A 24,444-nucleotide genomic window follows, 5' to 3' on the forward strand; every position below is an offset into this window, starting at 1 on the left:
AAAGAGCTAACTCCACCTGCCTAAATGATTACAGGCCGATGGCCCTTGCATCAAATGTAATGAAATGCTTTGAAATACTGGTTAAAAAGGCATTGAACTACAGTACTACTCCAATCCTTTGGCTCGTTGCAGCTTGCCCACCAGGCTGATGCCATTTCGGTGGCACTTCTCTTCAAGATACTTCAATGTGAGGTGAACAACTATGCTAGGCTATTAACAGATTTCAGCTCAGCATTCAATACAGTGATTCCAATGCAACTTACAGAAAATCCAATCAACCTTGGCATAAATGAAGGGCTGTGCAACTGAATCCTCAATTTACTGACTGCAAGACCACAAAGGACCTGTGCTGACACTTCAGGGACTATTACAACAAACACCAGAGTACCCAGGATTGTGTGCGGAGTCCTCTACTGTTCACAATCCTTGCCCACGACTCCTCTGGAAAAGCTAGCAACAACCACATCATCATATTTGCAGATGACACCACAGTGGTGGGACTGGTGATGATGAGAGTGGGTGTAGGAAATAAGGTGAACTCCCTGACTGAATGGTGCAACAACAACAATTTGAACATGAACATCAATAAAACAAACAAAATCATATAAACTTCAGAAATAATTCTGCCATGCACCTGCCCCTCAAGATCAACGGTGTACTTGCTTTAATGTAATTTGGTAGTCTGTTCCATGCATCAGCTGCTCTGTCAGAGAATCAATTCGTACACTTCTCATTCCTATGGCTCTAGTACTTTTTGATAATCCCAAACATTCCCAGAGGTCGTCATCTCCAAATGCCCTATACACTTTAATAAGATCTCCTCTTAGATATCTGTAAGAAATACTGTACAGGTTCAGATATTTAGTCTTTCACAAGTTTTCACATTCATGGATGCCCTCAGTATATTTCCACTGTACTCTTTCCAATTTGCTCATGCTGGTTTTCTTATAAGGGTTTCCATAATGTTATTCCATACTCAAGTTTGGGTCTAATGTAACTAGCAATGACCCATTCTTTATGCCGAAAAGGGATTACAGAGTCAAACATTAATCAAATCATACAGTTAGCAGTTTTCTGTCCCAATTACTCCAATAAAGGAGGCCAGTACATGTTGCATTTACTAGATGTTCACAGGCAACTATGTTTCTACCTTCACAGGACTAAACAGTTCAGGAAATCAGATCAACTATTTGTGTCCTTTTCGCCTAATCACATGGGGCATGCGGTAACGAAAGTAACTTGCAAAGTGGATTACTAATTGCATTTCTTTAATATACGAGAACAATTGTAAGTTAACTACTGCACCGAAAGCCCATTCAGCTACATCTGTAGCTACATCTTCTGCCTTTCCATCCAGAATTTCAACTGAAGACATCTGTGTAGCAGCCTCTTGGTCTAAATGCCATACATTTGAGACTCATTATACATTGGACATTGCCTCCAGAAGCAGAGCTTCTTTTGGCTCGACAGTGCTCTAGCATATCCTCCCTTGAGGCCACCCAAGAGAGAATGTAGCTGGGGAATGTGACCCATACGTAAACCAGAACAAGAGGGACAATAACAGATTTTTAAGTCATGTACTTGCTGTAAACTTGGCATTTGTGTTGTCCATTCTCGTTCTGATCCACACCTTCCCTCCCATCAGTCCCCCTACCTAGAAAAGTGTTTTTTTCTGGAGGATCGATGAAGCATTATTCAGAACCTTTGATCCTCTGGCTTTGTTTCTTCTCCTTATTGCTATTATGCAGCAAACTCGATCTGAAGAAGCTTTGCTTAGTACACAGGATTGTGGGTAAAGGGAGGACCTCGAGCCTGGAAGCTGCAGTCTGTAAAAGGCGGCAGAGTCGGATCAGAGGATCAGACCCATGACCCATATGTGAATCAGACTGAGGGGGACAACCTCCGATATATCACATACCTTTTAAAATTACATAAACACACAGATCATTCACTGTCCTGCTGAAACACTGATCCTCAAAAATATCAATCACAATCCATTGCACATACAGTCCAGTAACTGTGCTGCACACTAACTCAATCACAAAAGAAAACAGCCTCTATACTACTAGCAGTTCTTTTACAATGTATGTATGCTGTGACACGTCCCCCTTTTGGGATGTCATTCTCTTTTTAGAGATTTTATTCTCCCCCTTTACTCAGCCCTTTTTGGCCAGTTACTGAATACAATGCCTTTTTGGTACGCATCTGTCCAGACACATCCAACAACTGAAACACCCAGAGACACCTTACTTACAGGATACAAGACCTAAACATGTCCTACATGGACCAACTCAAAGCCCTGGTCACTATACTCAGTATCCTACAGACTGCTAAGAGGTGACCTGTATCTGGCATATAGGACATCCTTCGATCCCATTACTGATGGATTTACTGCACATCAGCAAGTCAAACTACATCAGAAATACTTGGTCTATGGATCTAAACTTCTTTTGCAACATCAACGTAATGGTTTGGAGGGACAGGTATATTTCACAGAGGTTACCACTGCTGTGGAATAGACACACTATCTACATAAAACAGAGATTATCCCTGTCCATTTTCAACTGCAATGTAGACCTATGGATGGGAAACAAAAAAATTACTCCTGGACTGCCCCCTCTACATGCAGCTCCTAAATGCTTTATCCCATGTATGGGCCCCCTCAAATTACCTATAGAACAATTCCAGTTATTCCCAGTAGGGGTAACATATAATTGTCCTTGGCTGATAATCTAGAACCAAATGTGATGGGTTATTTTGAGCACAGAAGGGAAACTGTCTAGGCTGAAAAGGGCCCTCAGGGGTAGCTAGCCCAGTAATTACCTTAGAACCTAAGCCATGCTTTGTCACTGTACTGTCACTTGTATCAGGCTTCCTATAAAATCTGCCTAATTTAAGCTACTCTACTTGCATTTGTTCCTATTATTTTTACTTACCATTCTCTAGATGCAGTTCACGGTACGCAACCTCTTTACAGCTGTACAACTTGTCGCATACTTACCAGCTCAGCTTCCAGCCTTTATGTTGCACCCTGAAATCTCCCTCAAATAATTTCTAATATTAAGCAAAACACACTGATGTTTTACTTGGGGAAACTTCCCTTGCCTACACTTCTTATGTGGGGGTGACTTTCTTACCTAAATGTACCAACCCCCATGGTCTAACAGTAGACAGAGGGAAACCGTGACTCATCGACCAAGTTATGATCATCTATAGCACAAGTCAATAGTCATCAAGTTCTACTGGCTGTGCACACACACACAAAACACACACACTATATATAGATAAATGTATACACACACATACATGCATACAGACATACACAATATACATATATACATGGGATCCGGACACATGCTCGACTAGCATATGTCCGGATCAAAAAACATCGAACACACATACACAAAAGCGCTCAACATAGACAAGCGCTTCTGTGCATGTGTGCCTGTTTCGTTGATCGGACTACAGTTCGGGTAAGGGAAAATTCTCTTTCCCCCACTGTAGTGCGATCTCGGAGTGAGAATAATAAAATTCTCTTTCCCCCACTGTAGTGCAATCTCGGAGTGAGAATAATAAAGTGGGGGGTGGGTGTACAGGGGGGCAAAACCCCCTGCAGAAACGTAGATTTTTTTTTTTGAACTACACATACAAGGAAGCACTTTTCGATGTTAAGCGCTTTCGTGTATGTGTGTTAGAGGTTTTGTGATTCGGACATATGCTAGTCGAGCATGTGTCCTACACCCATACGCATGTAGATTTGTAGATAGATATGTCTATAGACAACACACACACAAACGAGAAAGACAGCGATATACGCCTACACTTGCAAATATTTTTTTAGCAGAAAAGCAGATGCAAAGCAGGAAGCTACACAGGCTTTAGTGAAGACTAGACAAACCTTGTCTAGCATTGGATACTACGTAATTTTGGCAATCTACATATTAACTACTGCACAAAGAAATTAGTAATGTTAGCAGCCGTGGTGGTGCAGTGGTTAGCATTGTCGCCTCACAGCAAGAGGTTCTCCGGTTAGATTCCTGGCTGGAGTGTCTTCTGTGTGGAGAGTGCATGTCCTCCCCACGGTCGAGTGACGTTTAAAGACATGCAGGTAGGTGCATACATGAAATGGGTGTGCCTTCTTTTTAGGCTGGGTATTGGGCTGGCACATTGGCACTGCAAAAATCCACTGCTAATCATTAGCGGACCAGAGTTCTGCTGTGGTGACCCCCTAACCGGGAAAAACCGAAAGACATTAGTTTTTACAGACAAAGACATTGGTATTCTTTGTACTACAAAGGCATTTTAGCATACTCAAGCCTCTTCAAACTGTGGCAAAATGGTTAATGCTACCTCAAGCACAGCTGCTTACCAAGTACCAGTACATGCACCAGCTTCCTCAGCACTGGAACGACTCTTGAGACATCAGTTTCTTACAAAAGCATGCTGCAGTCTACTTTTCTAAATGCAGTTATGAAAATGACATCTGTTCATACTTGATCCAATTCACAGTCACATCCTATTGTAGCAAGTAGTGGGAGAAAAAACAGCCACCCATGTGTGCATACAACCCAAGCCAAGGTAAACATTTACACTCACATGTACACCTAGAGACAATCTCTTTTTTTAATTTCTCCAAGTCTTTTGGGTTTCTAATACCATGATGGGAATGGACCCCATTCCTATGTCAAAGTACGATTAAAGTTCATGAATTGTTCAGATCGTTTCTCTAATGAGTCTGCCAGCATGTCTATGAAGGACACCAAAAGTAACACTGATACATGGGTAGAATATGCAAACCCCAGAATAAAGGCACCTTAACAAAGGCATTAACTTGGGGTCCAGTCCTGTACAGCACAAAGATGTACCATTTTACAAATGACTTGTCAACATAATTAACTATCTTCTAATAAGTTGTGCTTTTGCTGGATACATATTTAGGAAAACAGCCCTCATCTGGTTTAAGATGCACTCAAAAAAAACTCTTCCCCAATGAAAGCATTTTATCCCACCAAAATATACTTTACTACTTCAGATAAACACATACTTGGTCTTCACCTTCCAAGAGATCACCCTCTAAAATGACAGTTTATTAAGGGAAGATGACCAGAAATTCTAACATTAGAAATCTGATGAAAGGCTGGGGGTTCCTATACAAATACATGCCAGCCACATCCTGTGCTCACACGACATACTGCACAAAAAATCTAACAAAGGGTCAGGAGCAAGAATGTAGTTCCATGTTTTTCTGAAATACCATGAAACAATGTCTTAAATGGCAAATTCTCACACACTGAGTTTACTCAAGATAGTGTTCTTCAACTTAAGTGTCCCAGTTTATCTGAAGTGAACCCCTCAAACATTCGAAACTGTATTTCTGCCTTTCAGAAACTAGATGACTAAACCCACATTTACTCAGTCACATTATAAAATTAAGTTGCAACTCAGTGTAAAGACCTAAGTGTAGGATGACCCTAAGTAAAAATCCAAGCATACACAGAAACAATGGTAGTCCTGTTCGGGAAACTGAGAATATCCACCCCTTTCTTGCCTGTGCATCGACAGGGCCAAAAAGACTTCCAGCGATCCAATGCATCCTGCCAATGGACTGTACACTCACCTGTCCTCAGGCAGGTGACACAGAAGCCTGCATTATAAGACCACCAGACTAAAAAGCAGTTTCTTTCAGATCTCCATTAGACTGTTGAACTCTTGTGAAAAACGATATTTTATGGATGTGCAATAGCCAAGTGCAATACTAAGGTAGCCCACCTACACACTGAAGGACTGTAAAGTGCAATATATGAACTGTGCAATAACTCAGTCTATTCATAGATATGCTACTATTGTTTCAATTTTACAATGATAATATTACCTTCATATAGTTTCTTGTCTTCCTTGTCTCCTGTTCTGGGATGGGTGTGGGTCACTGCTGTCCTATTTTACTTACAAATTGCTACTTAAACATCTACTGTGATAATTTATTCATTTTTCTCTGCCTACATGTGTGTTTCCTGCATTGAGAATGAAGCATTGTAATTTCGTTCAGCTACACTTCTGTGTAGTCCTGAATGACAATAAAGTTTTTTGACTTAGTACAGAATGACAAGCAATAAGACAAGCAGGGAAGTCAGCTCATTTTTCTGCATAAGCAAAGTGACTATGAATTATTTTTTTTAATATACAAGACCCTTTTCCAGTATTTGATGCAAGTATTGGAAGACAACTGCTAAATATTAATGAACATAAACCTGCACTGCTGAAGTACATGAATAAAGCAATGACCAAGTCTAGGGCAATCAGACTTCTATTAGCTGCTCTGTCACTTGAAAGAGCAAGCAAGGGGAACAGGCATAATCTTAACAGGAGGGTGGTAAACCTGGCCAGCACCTGACATTGCTCTGCTAACACAACCTATAGGGGTAGATGGGGCACATAAGGATGTGGACATAACCTGGGAATGACTTCCCAAGCTGGTGACAGAGAAGCATACATGTATGAGCCAAAGAGTATAGGTGGGCCTTAGAGTGACAATTGCTCACAGAGCCTGCAGCTGGGATGTTGGACAGGGCATAAGCACACCTGAGGTCTGCCAGTATACACATCTCTTGCCCCAGTGACCCGGGTTTTTCCACCACCAGGGGAATAAATTAATGTTCAGTTGGGGAAGGCTTGATGGAAAAAAATACAACAAAAATTATATATACGCACAGAGACACAGACATATAGGAGCAGAAAGATATCTGACCATATTGCTAGCTCTTGTATGACAGGAAAGAACTTCTATGAAATAAGCACATGGTGTGTAATATACTAGAGTTATGCTAGTATAAGGGACCAGAGGGACCAGAGATAGCAGGCTTCTTGAAGTTTGTTTGCAACATGCATTGTTTTCTTTAAAGACATTTTATGTACAATTAGGCAAATACTGGAAAAGCATCATAATGGACTTCCTATACAACAAAAAGGTCTTTAAGCATAATTAAAATTCTTTGAGAATATTACCTCTGTACAGAAACTGCTAACAGAAAGAATCCACGGATTACATCTCAGTGCAGCCACCGCAAGCTCCTATCTCCCCAAATCATAAAGTATAAAAGAAAATTTGCATTTCACTGGAAATGCAAGCTACTATTGAACCGACAGAGCTCCTTTCAAAAGGTGGTAACAATTAACTTTTATAGGACACATCTGGAGATGAAAGGAACTTGTGATGCAGACACCAAACCAACTAATGCACTAGTAAGAAAACAGAAACATGTACATAATGGGTAGTAAATTTGATAACTAGAAGAAAACCAATAATCTCCCTGGAATAATATAACTTTTTTTTACTGCAACAAACAGCTGACAATCACAAGCATATGCATTTTTTTCAGTTTATCACATTACAGACAGCATGGATATCCAACAGGAAATGAACACAATTACTTAATTAATCTGACATCAGCACAAGTCTTACTTCGCTACAACAGAGTTATTACCTGCACAAGACATTGCCATCTGCAATAATGAACAGTCGCAGCCCAAGGAAAATCCGGATAATTTACAGTGACAGTTTACATACTTCTACAGACATAAGACTGAATATTGATGACTTGATCCGAATTGTTAATGTTACTCCTAATTTTTGAGCATTTTATTCCCCCTGGGTCTCTAGGGTAATCTATGCCAGGATGATTGATAATTCAGTTTCAAAAATAATTCAAATTCTTTACTCTGTGGCAGCCTTAAACCTCACAAGACAGCTGTTGTATATTAAAAAAATAATAGAGCTACATTCTGCAAAGTCTACCATCCAAACTGACAGACGAGGTAACACTAAAGACTCACCAGACTGCTTTATGAAGACTCCCATTCCCTTCAGTACTGCTACCAACTCCAGATAGGATCCGTTATTACTGCTACCAACTCCAGATAGGATCCGTTATTACTGCTACCAACTCCAGATAGGATCCGTTATTACTGCTACCAACTCCAGATAGGATCCGTTATTACTGCTACCAACTCCAGATAGGATCCGTTATTACTGCTACCAACTCCAGATAGGATCCGTTATTACTGCTACCAACTCCAGATAGGATCCGTTATTAACTTCACATAATGATGAACAAGGCTACTTCTCCATGGGATAGCTGCACAACTTTCAGGATGGCTTACAAAAGGAATAACTGCGTTTTTTCTACCTTCACATAGGAATCAGTACAGATAAATATGTAATATAATTAAGCTGTAATCCTCGACTGGGCGTTGGGCGTAGGTATCACAGGATTTACCCACAGTTAGTGTGGTCTGACATGAGGGAGAATCCCTCATGATCAAACAAAGCCAACCATGAATAAATCCCATTATACCAACATCCAGGAGTGTTGTATCACTATTATACAATGATATTAAGAAACAAACTGCTTTTCCTCACTCTCTCTCTCCTTCGGAAATATACTCACTTATATGCTGTTTTTTGATAAAGCAGAGAAACAGCAGAATGGGGTGCCTTTATTCATTTAAAAAAATGTAATCGCAGAACAGGTTTTGGCATCAAGGTGCACTTTTTTGAACTACTGGAAGTATGAAGCTAACATCTGGCACTACTGACTGACATCACTAATTTAGTAGAAAATTGAAACTTTTAAGTGGGACAAGGCAAAAATAAATTCTGTAAAAGTCTGCGCAGTTCAGTTATCGTTACAGGCAGTATGATCCATCATACTGGTAGTAATCATATGTTAGACTGTCCAGACTTTTGCAGAATACCTCTTTTAGTCCTCATTTTGTCCTGTTCCACTTAAACGTTTTCATTGTTGAACTAAACTATAATTATTTAACAGAAAAAGCAGATGGCTCAAGAAGACATGAGCAGTCAGACATCTTTCTATTGGGATATGCTCCATTTACAATGGGTACCCAGTGTGCACACCTGTGAATACCAATGGCCATTAATTGTATATATATATTTTTTTTTAAGAGTAATAAACTCAAATTTTAAAACTATGTTTTATATAAAAACTCTCCGAGAGGAAAGTGAAAAGCAAATGCAAAAAAACTTGGTGGGACCCTCCCAAGTACCCTACTAAGCAGGGCCAGATTCAGTACCAGGTGATGCAGGCAACTGCCCAGGGTCAAGTGCTGGCTGGGGACAGCAGTGGTTGTACATTAAAAAAATAGAAAAAACACTGCTGCACTCTCTCCTCGGACATTCGATGTCTGAACCAATACTGCTACGTATGCATTTTCCTATCTAGAGTGCACACAAATTGCTTATTTCCATTTGGCATGTGTGCAGACTGGAAACCGCACACAGCAAAATGAGACTTTACAGAAACGTTGAGAGATGGAACTTTTGTGCAAAATACTGTATGCAGCAGCATTAGAAATAAACTACAGACCGAAACTGGAATTTGTTCTGTAGCACGAACGCAAAATGGAATGTGAAGTGTGTGTAATAAAATTTTCCAGTTAGAGAGGGGCAATTAAGTTATGTGACTTGCTCAGACTCAAACCCAATACCGTGGCTACGGAAGACAACATACAATATTTCACACCAAATGCTAGAGCTATTTACCTTTGCTTTTGCAAAGCACCCCTGATTTGTCTAATATCTGTGCGCTTTTCTTTGAGGAAGGCACTTAACCAGGCAGTGCTTAAGGCAACTGAAAATTTAGGCTAGACTCCTCAACAGTCCCCTGGACTGAAAGAATGGAAACTAGCACTTGTGAGCCCGAGTACGTATGGTATAAAGGAAGGAAACAGACTGTTGTAAACAGGACCGTCATCACGAGCTGTGCTGCTTGGATGTCATCCGTGTTGCTTGGATGTCATCCTTGGTTACCTTACTGTTGCCGGTGTGTTTATTATTTAGCTGCAAATTAATGGAACAGCATGAAGTCCAAGAGTTCAGTGTCAACATCTTAACTAGGAGCACATTTTTAAAATTTAGCTTTTGGCAGATGCAAGTTCACATTTCAATAGTTTGTCTGCCACTTGGTTGCAGAGGAGTAAGGCTACAAGTTCTTAAGGGGCTGCTTTCTGTAGAACATGGTTTGACACAGTCTTCAATTACCTTAACTGTAACTCTGCCAAGTTACTTCAAACAGTACTCCTGGGCTTCTCCTGAAAAGGAAAATTGTGTCCAGTGGAATGTCGCAGGCGTTTTACAGTGTTTGAGGAGCTGTATTATATATACATTTGCCTTTTGGAATTCCTTCACACAGACATAATTACTTCAAAATATGCCATTTGGGTATGCCTGTCTCTTGTTTAATGGGTTGCCAAATGCATTTTCACTAAATGTGAATTTCAAGGGAACAGAAGTTTACGGTTTCTCATGGTAAGTCCATTTTCAATGGGCTTGTCTTGTTTAGAAAATGACAGTCCGCGTATGAGAAAATAAGTAATTGGGAAGAGACGGCCAAGTGATGGGATACTGATATGGCTGGTGGGGGCCTGATTCATTACCCAGCATAGGACCTCATTTGTCCACGCTTGGTGCTGTTGACTCTGGAGGTGTATTCTACAACAATACAGCATTATTAGTCATTCCGGTAGACCAGAACTATACTGTGATGTCAGAAAGAACAGCCATTCTTGATGAGAGAAGCCATAGGGAGGTCATAAATAAGATACAAGTGTCCTGCAAGCATGTGAGACCCCATGCACCCAACCACCTAGTCACCAAAACGGATGCGACATGAAGCAATATTTCTGATTTTTGTATTGACGGTTGCTGAACAAAACTTGCTGCAACACATATTAATTGTAATTAGTACAACCAAAACAAAGCACAGAATGAACTAATTCATTAATAAGCCTGATTGTGTTACATAATCTATTTTATTTTATTTATTTTACATTTGTTGACCGGGCTAGTCTAGCTGGAGAATATTTCCATTTTCAGTAGAGGCCCGGGGAGAAAAGCTCCACAAAACATACTAGTAAGACATACTAGTAAAAAAAATGAAAAAAAGACAACAATACAAAAACTACAGCCAAACAAAGACATAAAAAATACCTAGTCAAATTTCAAAAGAAAGACATTTCAAAGATAAAAGGATAAAAGTAATAGCATCTAATTTTGGGTAGCCTATTAGAGTGCAAGTAAATTTGAAAGTTAATAAGATTTAGAAATGGTCAAAAGAGAAGAACAAAAGTCAGTCGAGTAAGAGAGGAGAAATAGATGCAAAAAAAAAAAAATAAAGCAGATCTGAGGTATTAAACAATACATAAAGCTAGAGTTAGTTATAGAGATAGCTTAAAACAAGCATAAGGGATGAATAGTAGAGTGGAGAAAGTAGAGGTGAAGAAAACAGAGTAAAGGTAAGATAGTTAGTCAGGTTTATTACAGGAACAAAGCCAGTGACTTTTGAAGTACAGTTTGATTTTATGTTTGAAGAGAGGTAAAGATGTGATCAGTGTTATATCACTAGGTAATACATTCCATCTTCTGCCTACTGTGTTAGTGAATAGAGAGTTGCCGGCTGAGTTATTTGACTTTATTGAACTGGCCATGAGTTTACTAGAGGAGCGAAGGGAGTTAAGATTGTTATAAGGGATTAAAAGTTTAGAGAGTATGGGTGCGTTATCAGGTTGGTGCAGTATTTTATGGGCAATGGTAAGTTGAGGAATTACTAGATAGTTTTGGAATTCAAGCCAGTCTAGTAGTTTTAAGTTAAGACAGTGGTGAGTTCTAAAGGGATTACCAGTGGCGAAGCGGGCAATGTTGTTATAACAAGTTGCCAGTTTGTTAAGGTTAGCTTTCTTAAGGTTGGTAAAAATGGGAGAGGCATATAGAAGAGTTGATATAAGATGGGAATGAGCAATTTTGGCTCGAGTAGATGCAGTTAGAAAAGGTTTAATTCGATATAAGGATCCTATTTTTCTGTTGACTAATAGAATGGTGTTATTAATATGTTGATCGAAGGAGAGATTATTGTCGATGGTTATTCCTAACAGTTTAGTCGTCAGGTCAGGTGAGATGACAGTGGCATTGTTTGAGGAGATGGTGAAGTTTAAGGGGGGGTCCGAGTGGTGGGGGTGAAGAGGAGAAGTTTAGTTTTTTTGGCATTCAGCAGGAGGTACCGTCTAGAGAACCATGTTTCTACTGTGTTGAAGATATTTTGAGTAAGTGATATAAGTTCCGTGGTGGATGATGCTGAGCAAATAAGGGTAGAGTCATCTGCATATTGAATCTAATCATGCTGCATTTTAGCAATACATTTTTGTACTACCTTCTTTACAGCCTCATAGCAAATGCATAGAGGTTGACATTTGTCAGGTCATAGTCCGCATTATTTGGAGTGATGATGAGAACGGTCTGCTCTTCAGCATCTGTTATGTAGACATTACTGCAAGTTATCTCTACAAGATAGGATGGTTAAGGATTTCTGCAGTTAGTTAAAAGTTAGTGCAGAGGACCAAACCTTCAACTTCTTAATGAGCTGCTTCCTTTGGAAAGGGTGCAGGGTTTGAATCTTTATACCTTCTTTACCTTCCGAGGGACACTGAGCAAGTCACTTACCAGACAATGCTTTGCAGAAAATTGTGAATTTGGGCTAGTTTCTTAATGGCCTCCTGGACTTCATGCTTAGAAACTGTAAACATGTTGTCGTTTGTCAGCCATTCCCTATTGCATAGCTGAACTAATTCAGGAAATGTTATGGCAATATCACAGAGATAGATGGATAGATTTGCTTCTTGAATAGGGAATGTATATCCAAGGTACCCTTTTTAAAAAGGCCGCAGTACATACATCTGACTGCAAAAAAGCACAATAAAAAGTAGATGCGCACGGTCTCTTGACAAGTCAATGCTTTTAAAGGGGGAAAACAAAATCAACCATACTGCTGATTACGACATCAGTTTGACTAGATATGTGAATTATAACAGAGATCTAACTTGCGGAGTCACCATGACTTCCCCACTTACAATGGAAACACTCAAGTTAGAATAATTACCTGGGGAGCGGTGTGTGGGAGGGTAGGCTTTGCCCCTGTTGTAACTGCAGGTTGTGTGTGGAAGACATCCACACACACAGTTGCTGCACACACCCAATCTGTATAGAAAGAACACACTTCAGATATAATATAGAAGTATCGGATCTTAAGCAGACGGATTTACATTCTTGCAACTACTCAACCTGTTTTTCTATCAAGATCAGACATGTACACATCTGCAACATTCAAAAGGTACATCACTTCAGAGTCAGAAACAGAATTAAAAATGCAATTTCCAATAACAATTCATGCATGTAACAATATATCCACTAATAAAGCTATACCACATGTCGAAAAGCAGATGATACAGCAGTAGATAAAACAAAGTGATCAGTTTCCTTTTAAATGCAGTCAGGTACAAAAACTCAGCATACAGCAGCTATAAAAACAAAATCAGGTGAAATGCTACGTTATCTGGCCACAAAGAAAAAGCAGTTATTATATAGTACTGTTGCACAAAAAATACATGCAATTTCTTTTTAAATTTTTATACTGTAATTTTTATAACACTGTTTCCTCATCTGCATTACTGTATTACTAAATCGTTAAAGATTTGATTATATTGTACAATATCTTTATGGAGCTTCTCTCCCTAGGACTCCATTGAAAATGGGCTCTGCTGGGCCCAATGGACTATCCCAGTAACCAAGCTGCAAGCAAATAGACAGACAGAGATATATAGATATATAGTGTATATATACATGCAAACACACACAGACACAGACACACACGAGTGGCGTTCAAAAGACGTGTGAATGGGCGTGCCTTCGCTGAAGGTTGGGCATTGGGCTGGCAACTTGCCACCATAAAAATCTACTGCCAATCATTAGCGGAACGGAGTGCAGCTGTCGCGACCCCTAATTGGGAAAAGCCAAAAAGACAAACAGCAACAACATACACACACACACAGATATAGATATATGTATACGCCCATACATACACACTGTAGATTATATAAACAACCAAAGATGATCACACAAGCAAACTATTCAGTAAAAGCTGCAACAGAGAAGTAACCAAGAATTTTCACTGTGTAATTGAACTTGCTGTAGTGAAGGCCCATGGGATATATGCAAATGACACCTTAAAGACATACCAGTGTTTTAGCTACACGACTTCTTAATACCCATGACTTAGTTTCCTTTCAAGTCTTGTCTTTCTGATTTTGTCAATGCAGGATAACTAGTATATTTAGTGCGACTTTAGAACATGGAGCTTAAAAACACCCACATGCACTTTTAAAACATGAACAGTTTAACATCATACCTACGTGTTGTATAAAGTAATTCCTTCCATCCCTCCTAATGGGAAGGCAGTACACACACACACACACACACACACACACACACACACACACACACACACACACACACACACACACACACACACATAATGGCTTCCATTATTTCTTCATTATAGAAATGAAAGAGAAATGCTTTTCAGCTACAAAAAAGTAGTTATCTAGCAAAACACTTCAGTTATGGATGTGCACACAAGAATATACAATTTGGGCATTTGGTTTGTCTTCACAGAACTGTACAGGTTTTAAAAAAATGCGGTTGATAAAAATGTAATGAATGCATATTAAACGTTCTTCCTTCTTCCATTTGTACACTGTGTACAAACTTACCAAAAGCTATCATAACTCAACTGTGATTTTTTTTTTATTATTTTCACATATCACAGTACAGCAAATTCTATTAGCTATCATAACTCAACTGTGATTTTTTTTTTTTTTTTTTTTAATTTTCACGTATCACAGTACAGCAAATTCTATTCCAACGAGACTAATAAACAAATGTCTTCTCAGCCACTTTTTATTGTACAAATTAACCAAAACATCTGTAAAAAGCACCTGATTCGGTTAATTGACAGAATTTTAGAAAATGCAACCAAGCAATTCCGCCAGAGCTGAGTATACTTTTTTCCTCATTTACAAAGGTGCTACCTAAAGAACCAGCCTCCCCAGTGCCATATAACTGGGCAAAAATGCAAATCTAGCAATAATTTACTAATCTGAAGATCAAATCAAGCAACAATAACATTTTCCTTCTCAGCGATTTGCTCTAATTTGCTTATTTTTGTTGGTTTGTCTGTACCCTTTTGTCTGCAATGCATCCAGCTGTCATGGATCACAAGTTTCTATAATGCAATGATTATACACTTAGCCTCTTGTGGCCATAATACATACTCCGCTTTAATTAGATTTTTTTTTTTTGGATAATACCAAGTCAAAGCAAAATATTTGTGAAACTGCAGCAATTTCTTGTCACAGACTTGTACTTTCATCAGTAGGTGGCAAGGAAGAGATGTACCTGATACATGCAGTTTCACAGTGTGTGACAAGGATAGGAGACAGCCTAGGGCAGCGTCAGCAGCTTTAAAACATGGGGTCCTTTACTGTAAAGCTCCTGCTAAGTTTTCATTATTCATATCTGCAGGGTTTCTTCCAAGAAACCCTAAAAAAAATCCTCGAAAGACAGGAGCATCTGTTCAGTATGGAGGCTCAGATATACAAGGTCCTATTTTCTGATAGCCAGGTCCTTACAGCTTTAATCTAATTATGCTACATTTTTTGCACGTTTATAAACTTTACTATGCTTTATGCTACAATACTGTGAAACAAAGACCTACCAGTGTGGGAATGCACCACAGATGCAACAATAGAAGAATGCTATGCTAAGTTACAGGTATAACTACTAAGAAAAGTACCATGACACAAGTGTACATCATAATATTAAAAACAGACATGCAATTAACATACCCTCCAGCTAGAATACCAAACAAATACACTTTTTACTACATTTCTACAGGGGTGCAAGCCTCCCTGCAACCCCCCATAAATTAAATATACCAACTCCTAGCTCGCACTTTTGGCTTTTCCCAGTTAGGGGTCGCCACAGCAGATCACCTCTCCGCCCATGGATTGGCAGCAGAGTTTTTACAGTGTCGAGTTGCCAGCCCGGCACCCAACCTTCCACAGAAGGCACATACACACACATGCACTCACACCTAGGGCCAATTTGGAGTGTCCAATCCACCTATAGCAGGTCTTTGGAATGTGGGAGTAAACTGGAGCACTCGGAGGAAACCCACATGACCACAGGGAGGACATGCAGACTCCACACAGAAGACACCTCAGCAGAGGATCGAAACAGAGAACCTCTTGCTGTGAGGTGACAATGCTAGCTCGCACAAAAGTGGAACATATGAATGTGTTGACGCTCATGAAAGTTAAGTTAGTGCTCTAAATGCTGGGAGAAGCGAGTAGGGGAAAAAGTGTTTCGCCAATTCATCTGCTGTATTTGTGTTTCTTTCTACTTTATTTGCCTTTGCTGCCTAGTCTTAAAAAGTACTTAATTGCATTTATTCTGCTGCATTTATTACTGCTCGTTAGTAGCCTGATTAAATTGTAACAATTATTCTAAGCTTTTGGTCTACACACTTGGGCCTCAGACCAGTTGTTTTACATTAAGAAGGTTGTGGTCTGCACGGTTGTGGCAGTACAGGTTGCTTACATAGTTTATGATTGAAGGCTTAGTGCCTGTTATTCTAAAGGTATATTAGTTCTGGTTTAAGCACTTGGGCTTTGGGACAGTTATTTTACATTAAGAAGGCGTGGTCTGCACTCTAGTGGGAGGAGAGGGTAGATTCTGCCCATCTGAGTTGGGAGTTTCTGGTTAGAGGCTTACTGTACCCATTTATTTGAACTGTTTCTTTCTAAAATTGGTACGCCTTATTTGCTGTAGCATACACAAGATTCAGATCTGCTGAATCTAGCTTTGCTGAATCTAGCTTTGTCTGTGTAACTTTAGCACTAATCCACGCCATTTTTTTGGAGAATGTTACCCTGCACCCTAGTGGCAGGAGTGTGCAGTTAGTACTTGTCTGATCAAAGACTGCTGGAACGGGGCTCAGTTTTTAGCTCTTATTGGTTAATTGATTAAATTTGTTTAAATCAGTTTGCTTATTTGCTACGGTTATAAAAATACACTTTAGGCATCGCCGCTTAGTTAGGGTTAAACTATTCCCAGTGTCATAAAATCTGCTCTTCAAATTTTCCCTTAGAACTAGTCAGTTTTTTTAGTTTTAGCAGTAAAATCTGTTTCTTTGAACTCTGCACTTGTTCAAACTCACTGTAAGCACTAAATAAGCTAGTGATTACTACAGCACTCAACTTTCCTCACTTATCTACAGGAACACAGTTTTCAGCACGTAATAAATAAGCACCTATCCAGGCATGTCTAAGGGTCAGCTCCTGGTGTTTTCTCCTGTCTACCTGATGAATCATTGCCTCATGTACACAGACATCCATCTCCTCCTACCACCCAACACTACAACCTGTGAAAGATGCACTTGTATAGCCAAACTGGAAGCAAAGCTCTCTTCACCAAAGACTGGGCTAGACAGTCAAGAGAAGGTAAACACTTGCACCACACACGTCACAGTCCCTCCCAACCTACACCACCAAAACACACACAGAAACACAAACACACATCGACATTCGCAGAGGCTCAATAAAAATCTGCCTTTCAAAATCTGCCCAAGTAACAGAACTCTCCAAACAGAAACGCACGCAACCCCCAACACAACCCAAATGACACATAGCCCACAAACTCGGTGTGCCACTCAACCATAGCCCATAAGGCATAACAACGTATTCAACACTCTAGTCATAGGTGACTATAGTCAGGCACACTGATGTTCCACTCACCAGGCTAAACAAGGAGAAAGTTACCGTCAGCTGCCTGTCAGGTGCCAGGATCCACCACATAACACATGTACTCAGGTCACTCCACAACAATTCATACCACACCTTTCAGCCACCTAACCTGGACCGAAACACTAAAGGCGGAGAAGTGTCCATATTCATTAAGAATACCCACATCTCCAGGATAGTTGCTCAGCATAATGCATCCAAGAATATCCAAGTCCAGCTAACTCTGGGCAAGACCGCAATCCAAATTGTAGCTTGCTACAGATCCCCCACCATGCCCCAGGATTCCCACTCCTCATTTCTAGACACATTGGAAAATATCAGGGTACAACCCAACACCCTAATAATGGGCGATTTCAACTACCCCACCATTAACTGGGAAATGTACCAACTCTTTAGCTCAACGTTTTTTTGGAATTCGTAAATTCCAACGCCTTGGATCAATTTATCCACACCCCCACCAGGGGCAGCAATATCATAGACCTGGTCATTACCAGCATGGGTGACCAATGTTCCACACCACAGATAAATTCCTCCATTGGTCAGATCCGACCACAAGCTAATCACCCTAGACATCCACATCCCGTCCCCACCCCCCACCCCCATTAGGAAAACTACCGTAAAACAATTATCCAAAGCCAACTTCACTCTTAAGACAGAAGTGGCAAACTTCATGACACCCATGCAGACAGACAATAGAGGTACGACTGCTGAATCCTAGACAATTGTACTTTATAAGCACTTACGAGTGCATGGGTCATGCTATCTCTAACAGAACTAAGATGCTATCCTCCAAACAAAATGAAGCCAATCTGATGGTCCTCTGCCATAAACAAACTCTACAACAGAACGAAGAAACTGTTGCAAAAAAAAAAAAAAAAAAAGTAACATCCCATGTTTGGAGGAACACCCTGGTTGGCCTCAGTATGAAGCAGAGCTCTCTCATATAAGCCTCCAAAGCTAGTTACAAAAACAAAATTGCCATGGATTCTAACAACCACAAAGCATTCTATAGCTATGTCAAGAATCTCAATGGCAACACTCAGATCTGCTCTGAGTTACAGCACAATGGCAGTAAATATACAGAACCAACTGATATTGCCAACATCCTCGCAGATCGGCTCAGTGCTAACTTTACCCCCCACCCCTTAGAGGGCCAATCTCTATACCGGAAGAATGCAAATTCCTGTACTCACAGATGCACAGGTAAAAAACCACACTCTCCAAAGCCAAGAACACAGCATCCATGGGACCGGACAGCATCCTAGGCTGCGTTCTACACAAACTACAGAATGAACTGGCACCCCACCTAAGTACCATGTTCAGTCACAGCCTCACCTCAGGCTTTGTGCCCACTGAATGGTGCACAGCAACAGTTATCCCACTCCACAAAAGGGGAGCCACCACAGATGCCGGGAACTACCGCACCATTACCCTGACGAGCCTGGTCTGCAAGGCCATGGAAATTATAAGCAAAGACATTGGTAACTTCCAAACTCTGGACCCCACCCAGTTCAGGTTTGTAAAAGGCAGATCATGTCTCCTAAACCTGATGGACTTCTTTGAAGCAGTCACCAAAGCCATAGATAAGGGTAAGGTTGGTTCACACAGCCTATCTAGATCTTGCCAAGGCTTTCAACACCATCCCCCACTCTGGAATTATGGATAAACTCACTAAACTAGATATAAACCCCTATGTCACAAGATGGGTTACCAAATGGCTCACTGAGAGAGCCCACACTGTGAAAGTAGCAGACTCCAAATCCAACTTCAGACCAGTAACAAAGTGGAGTACCACAGGGTTCAGTCCTGGGTCCTCCCCTGTTTATCTACTTCTCTGAAGTACAGGCTAACACAGACAGTCTTTGGCTAAGTTCGCAGATGACTGCAAACTAGGAGCCATAAATCGAAACTCCTAACAGTGTGGACATCCTACCAAAGGGCCTTACTGAGACAGATGCCTGGTGTCAAAGCCATGGCCTCAAGCTCAATGCCAAAAATTGCATTGTCATCCCCTTGGGTAAAAACTCTGAACCCATGAACTACCATATAGGTAGTAGTCTACTTAACACCAAACATGTGACAAGAGACCTTGGGACCCAGGTGAACAGTAGTCTCTCCTTTGATAATCACATTGCCACAGTAGTCAGGAAATCTTTCTATGTGACACACCTCATCACAAAAGGTTTCTCATCAAGGAAATAAGAGGTCATTGTTCCCCTCTACTTGTCACTCAGACCCATTATAGAGTACAAAACCTCTTTTGGTATGTACCTCACAAGACATCTACAACAACTGGAAAGACCAAAGAAATACCTCACAAAGAGGATTACTGGCCTCAAAACAGTTGCCCTGTGCAGACAGTCTCAAAAAATCGCCAGCTTTACTCCATCGCATATCACCTACTCAGAGGTGATCTCTGCCTAGCATACAAATATATGTCAAACCCAGAGCTGTTGGACCTGCTCCACTTAAAAAATCCCAATCCCTCTGAGCTACATGCTCTACGGACCTAAACCTTGTCACCACAATAAACAGAACATGCTGGAGGGAGGGATAGATTCCTGTCCCAGAGATTTCCCATACTCTGGAACTACCTATCTATATCAAACAAAACTCCTCATTAGCACTCTTTCAAGAAAAATCTTGAGGACTGGATGAGAAATAGGAAATTCACCCTGGGGATCACTTCTGTGGCTCTGCTAGACAGTGGCACAGGAAAATAATTTTCTTGTGTGGCGAAAGCCTGGGTACCTTTTTGGCTAGACTTATACAGGCCCTAGGGCCAATAGCCTAGTAACTACGAATCTGTACAGGTTTTTAGGCCATACAGGCAAGTGATTTTAGACATTATGTTTACATTCTGTATGGTGATCACAATACAGTGAAGTTAGGAAATACTTTTTTCCACTGTAGTGTAATCTTGGAGTTGGTATATTTAATTTATAGGGGTGTGGGGGGGTGCATGGGGGCTTGCCCCCCCTACAGAAACGTAGTAAAAAAGTGTAGTTAGTTTGGTGGTATTATAGCTGGAGGGGATGTTATTTATATGTGCATTGTAGTTTTCAATGTTATGATGCACCACTTTTCAGTGTTCTGAGTTTTTGTTGTTTTGGGTTTCCAGTCTTTTGGGATTTCGATGTTATGGTCTCAGCGTTTTTTAATTTCAATGTTATGAAATTTCAATATTTTAAAGTAGACGCCCTGGATCTTATCAATTTGGTCTAACCTGGCAGGTTAGGTGAACAAACACAAAAACTGTATCTGTTTATGTACACATACAGAAAATGACCCCAAGAAGATGCTTTTCAACACAAAACTAGGGCATACATACAGGACTATGTGACAGTAGCAAAATTAAATAATTTTTTTGTGAGAAAGGTAAAAATCAGAGGCACAGAGAAAAAAAAAAAACTGCAATTGCACTGAATCATGTAAAAACAGAGCAATTCATGGGGTAAGAACCAAACCCAAGAGCTTAACATTCTTAAGGTAGAAAGAAGCCTTACCTGCTGAGCTGCTATGTTTGCAGGACTAAATGAATGTGTACACAGAAGTAAATCATATTTTGCTAGAAGCCTTTTTTCTAAATGATCGCCTAAAATATTTATACTTCCCTGGTTAAAAAGGAAAGCTCCTTTAATCAACAATGCCCGGTTTTGAGTTTTCAGTTTAAAAGGGACATTACATGTTTCACAGGTAAAGCCCCCCCCCCATGCATGGACACGACTCCCAATCAGTAACTCTACATGGGAGAGAAGAACAAAGTGCAGAGACTTCTCACTTTCTCTTTGTCAAGGATTTAAAACTGTATAGATCAGATGAGGAACCGAAAGCACAACTGCAAGTGGTCAAACCTTTTTCAGATGATACACGTATGTCATTTGGTCTTGATAAATGTGCAAAAGCAACCTTTAAAGCAGGAAAACTGCAGCACCAAGAAATCAATTTGGGACAAGAACGTAAGCCAGAGGGGAATATATAAATATTTGGGAATTGATGAAGGATCAACAATAAAACAAAAGCAAACATGAATAAAACTTAAGGAATACTTTAGAAGTCTTTGGACAACTAGGAACAAGCTATAAACCAATTTGCTCTTCCTGTCCTAACTTTTTGGAGTGCTTGACTGGCCCCAAAACGTGTTGGAGAGATTAGACAGGAAAACAAGAAGGATGCTTTACACTCACCAAATGATTTATAAAAATCAGTGCATACCAAGATTATATATTGAAATAGGATTACTTGTACAGATCTGCAATCGTGGGACTGCATACATATCTGTTGACCAAGACCCAAACGTAGTGAAAGTTTTGAAACACGAGGAGAATAAATCTAAGAGGTCTTCCCTTCTCAGTCTTGCAGAAGCATACCAGTATCAAGCAGGAATGGCAATTAAACCAGAAGTAGATAAAAAAAAAGGCAGCACCCGAATGTGCCAAAAACAAAAATACAAAGTGAAGGATCAGATGAGAAGGCAAGAAATGTGGAAAATGCTTAGAAAACACCTGGAAGAACCTCATGTTGATCAGGATCAAATGCAGGAATGGTTAAGGAGAGGTGAATTCAAACCAAAAGATGAAAGGTTAATATTGGCGGTCGAAGACAGTGGGCTACATACACATTGGTTTACAAAGTCCATTGAACACGTGGGAGAACAGACGCAAGTTTTGTAAAACAGAATTGGAAACAGTTGCACATCTTGTTGCTGGTTGTGACATACTAATGGGCAAGAGGATTGTACGCCGAAAGGCACAACAATATGGCAAGACTGTTGCACTGGGGATCATACAAACATTCTAATATTTAAAGTAGCTGAAAGACACTGGAAACAGAAAATGATGACATCTCCTTCACATGGGATTACTCATTACTGACAGATACAGTGGTCCATGAAAAGAACACAAAAGTAGCATTGATCACTGTAATCAATGGGCGTAGCGATTTCAATGTCTTGTGTACACAGACACACAGTCATAAAATATCAAGATTTGCAGGCAGAAATGAGAGCAATGTGGAAGAAAGATACCCAGACAGTTACAATAGTACTAGGTGCAATGGGTCTTCTAAAAAAGAATCTGCAATAACATTTAGATACATTACCAATAAGAATCTGCAATAACATTTAGATATATTACCAATACATGTAACAACGTACAAACTGCAGAAGGGAGTAAATGCTAGGCACACTGTAGGTGTTGCAATTAGCACTTCTGACGGACAACGACTGAAACAATACTAATTACATGAACTTTAAATCGTACTTTGACTTACGAATGGGGTCCTTGACAGAGTGGGAGAGCGAGAGAGAGAGCGAGAGAGCGAGCGAGAGCGAGAGCGAGAGCGGCTTCTGAATTAAAATAGAACGTTTCAATAAAATGTCTGTAAAGTACCTTTGGTATTTACTCAGGACTGAAGGAGGAGACTTTAAAGACTCAGATCTTCAACAACTCAGTCTAATATAAAATATACAATAGTGTGGAGAACGATGCTGTTGGTGAACTATCACAAAAATACCAAAGTACCTTGTTTTGGCCTACAGTTAATAAAAAAAAAAAAAGCTTCCGAGATGTTCAGGGGGCCTATTAAAATCGTGTAGCTACCACGGCAGGAAGACCAAGAACTATTCACAGCACACACTTTCCATGGAACATGCAAAACTACTATTTTATGCTTTTCACATTTTAGTAAAGATGATAAAACCTTTTTTTCAGACACTAGTACAAAAAGCAGAAAGTGTGCCAACTGATTTTGGCAACAGCACATCATTAACTGGATATAGCGCACAGTAAATGCCAGGAGCCCTACTGCTAGTGTCTGGCCAGTTGGTCAACACCAAGACCACCAAATCTGCACGATCATCAGCATACAATCATGGCAAAAACCGAGAGGGTATGTGCTGCATACTCAATTTTCTACCTGTTCTCAAATGTGATTACATACAGTTTTGGGTAAGCCTATCCATGTTCCTCACTTGTACATGTGGTGTCACTGAGCCAATTGTACAGGATTGTACACACAGTCACACTATTTAACCCATGCTCGAGTCGAACCCACTACCTATTCTGTTACACATTTCAGCTGCTATCCCCAAGCTCCTATTCCTGAAACATTGCCTTCTGTTAACAGAGGCTTTGTATCTCTACACCTCCTCAGTACAACCTACACTGACAAGCAAATAATGCAGCAATATTAACCTGACCACATCATCCCACTTTAGCAAAGTCCAGGAAGCTTTCTGGAATACTGTAACTTACAATTAGAACTCACTTTAATGCAGCATTACACCTATAACAGTGCACAAAGCTTTAAAAAAAAAATCTAGCCACACAAACTAAATGAGATAGCAATCACTCAAAACAGCAACAAAATTAAACAACTTATTTGCATTTATTAACCAAGATAAAACATTGATCCCATTAGACCTTTTCTCAGATTTGTAGTACCACCTGGTTAGGTGACGTGCCGAGAGTAACAAAGTAGACAAACAGAAACTGAGGGAATCAAACTTTGGACTACAAGGGGCAGCTCATAGTAGAGAGGACTGGGGCTAGTCTAACTATTAAATGGTCTTATGAACATAGTCTCACAAAAGTAACAGCAGGAAAAGAGCAAACAACTAAAAAACAATGAAATGCTAACTTTTATTAATGGGTTTATGTATTTGCTTGTAAACCAGAAAAACCTACAGAACACAAGTGACCCTTTTCAAGGGTGACCAGGGACCACTGTCTGGTTACA

At 40.1% G+C, this 24,444-nt stretch overlaps 1 protein-coding gene across 2 annotated transcripts in view; it reads right to left on the reverse strand.

Annotated features, from left to right (window-relative positions):
- The window catches only part of CHMP2B (charged multivesicular body protein 2B), a 244,297-nt gene that overhangs the window by 197,025 nt on the left and 22,828 nt on the right, over positions 1-24,444 (reverse strand). The gene's annotated exons all lie outside the window — the stretch shown is intronic.

Source organism: Protopterus annectens, chromosome 5.part0 (genome assembly GCF_019279795.1).
Source record: "Protopterus annectens isolate FY-2018-M chromosome 5.part0, PAN1.0, whole genome shotgun sequence".
NCBI lineage: Eukaryota > Metazoa > Chordata > Ceratodontiformes > Protopteridae > Protopterus > Protopterus annectens.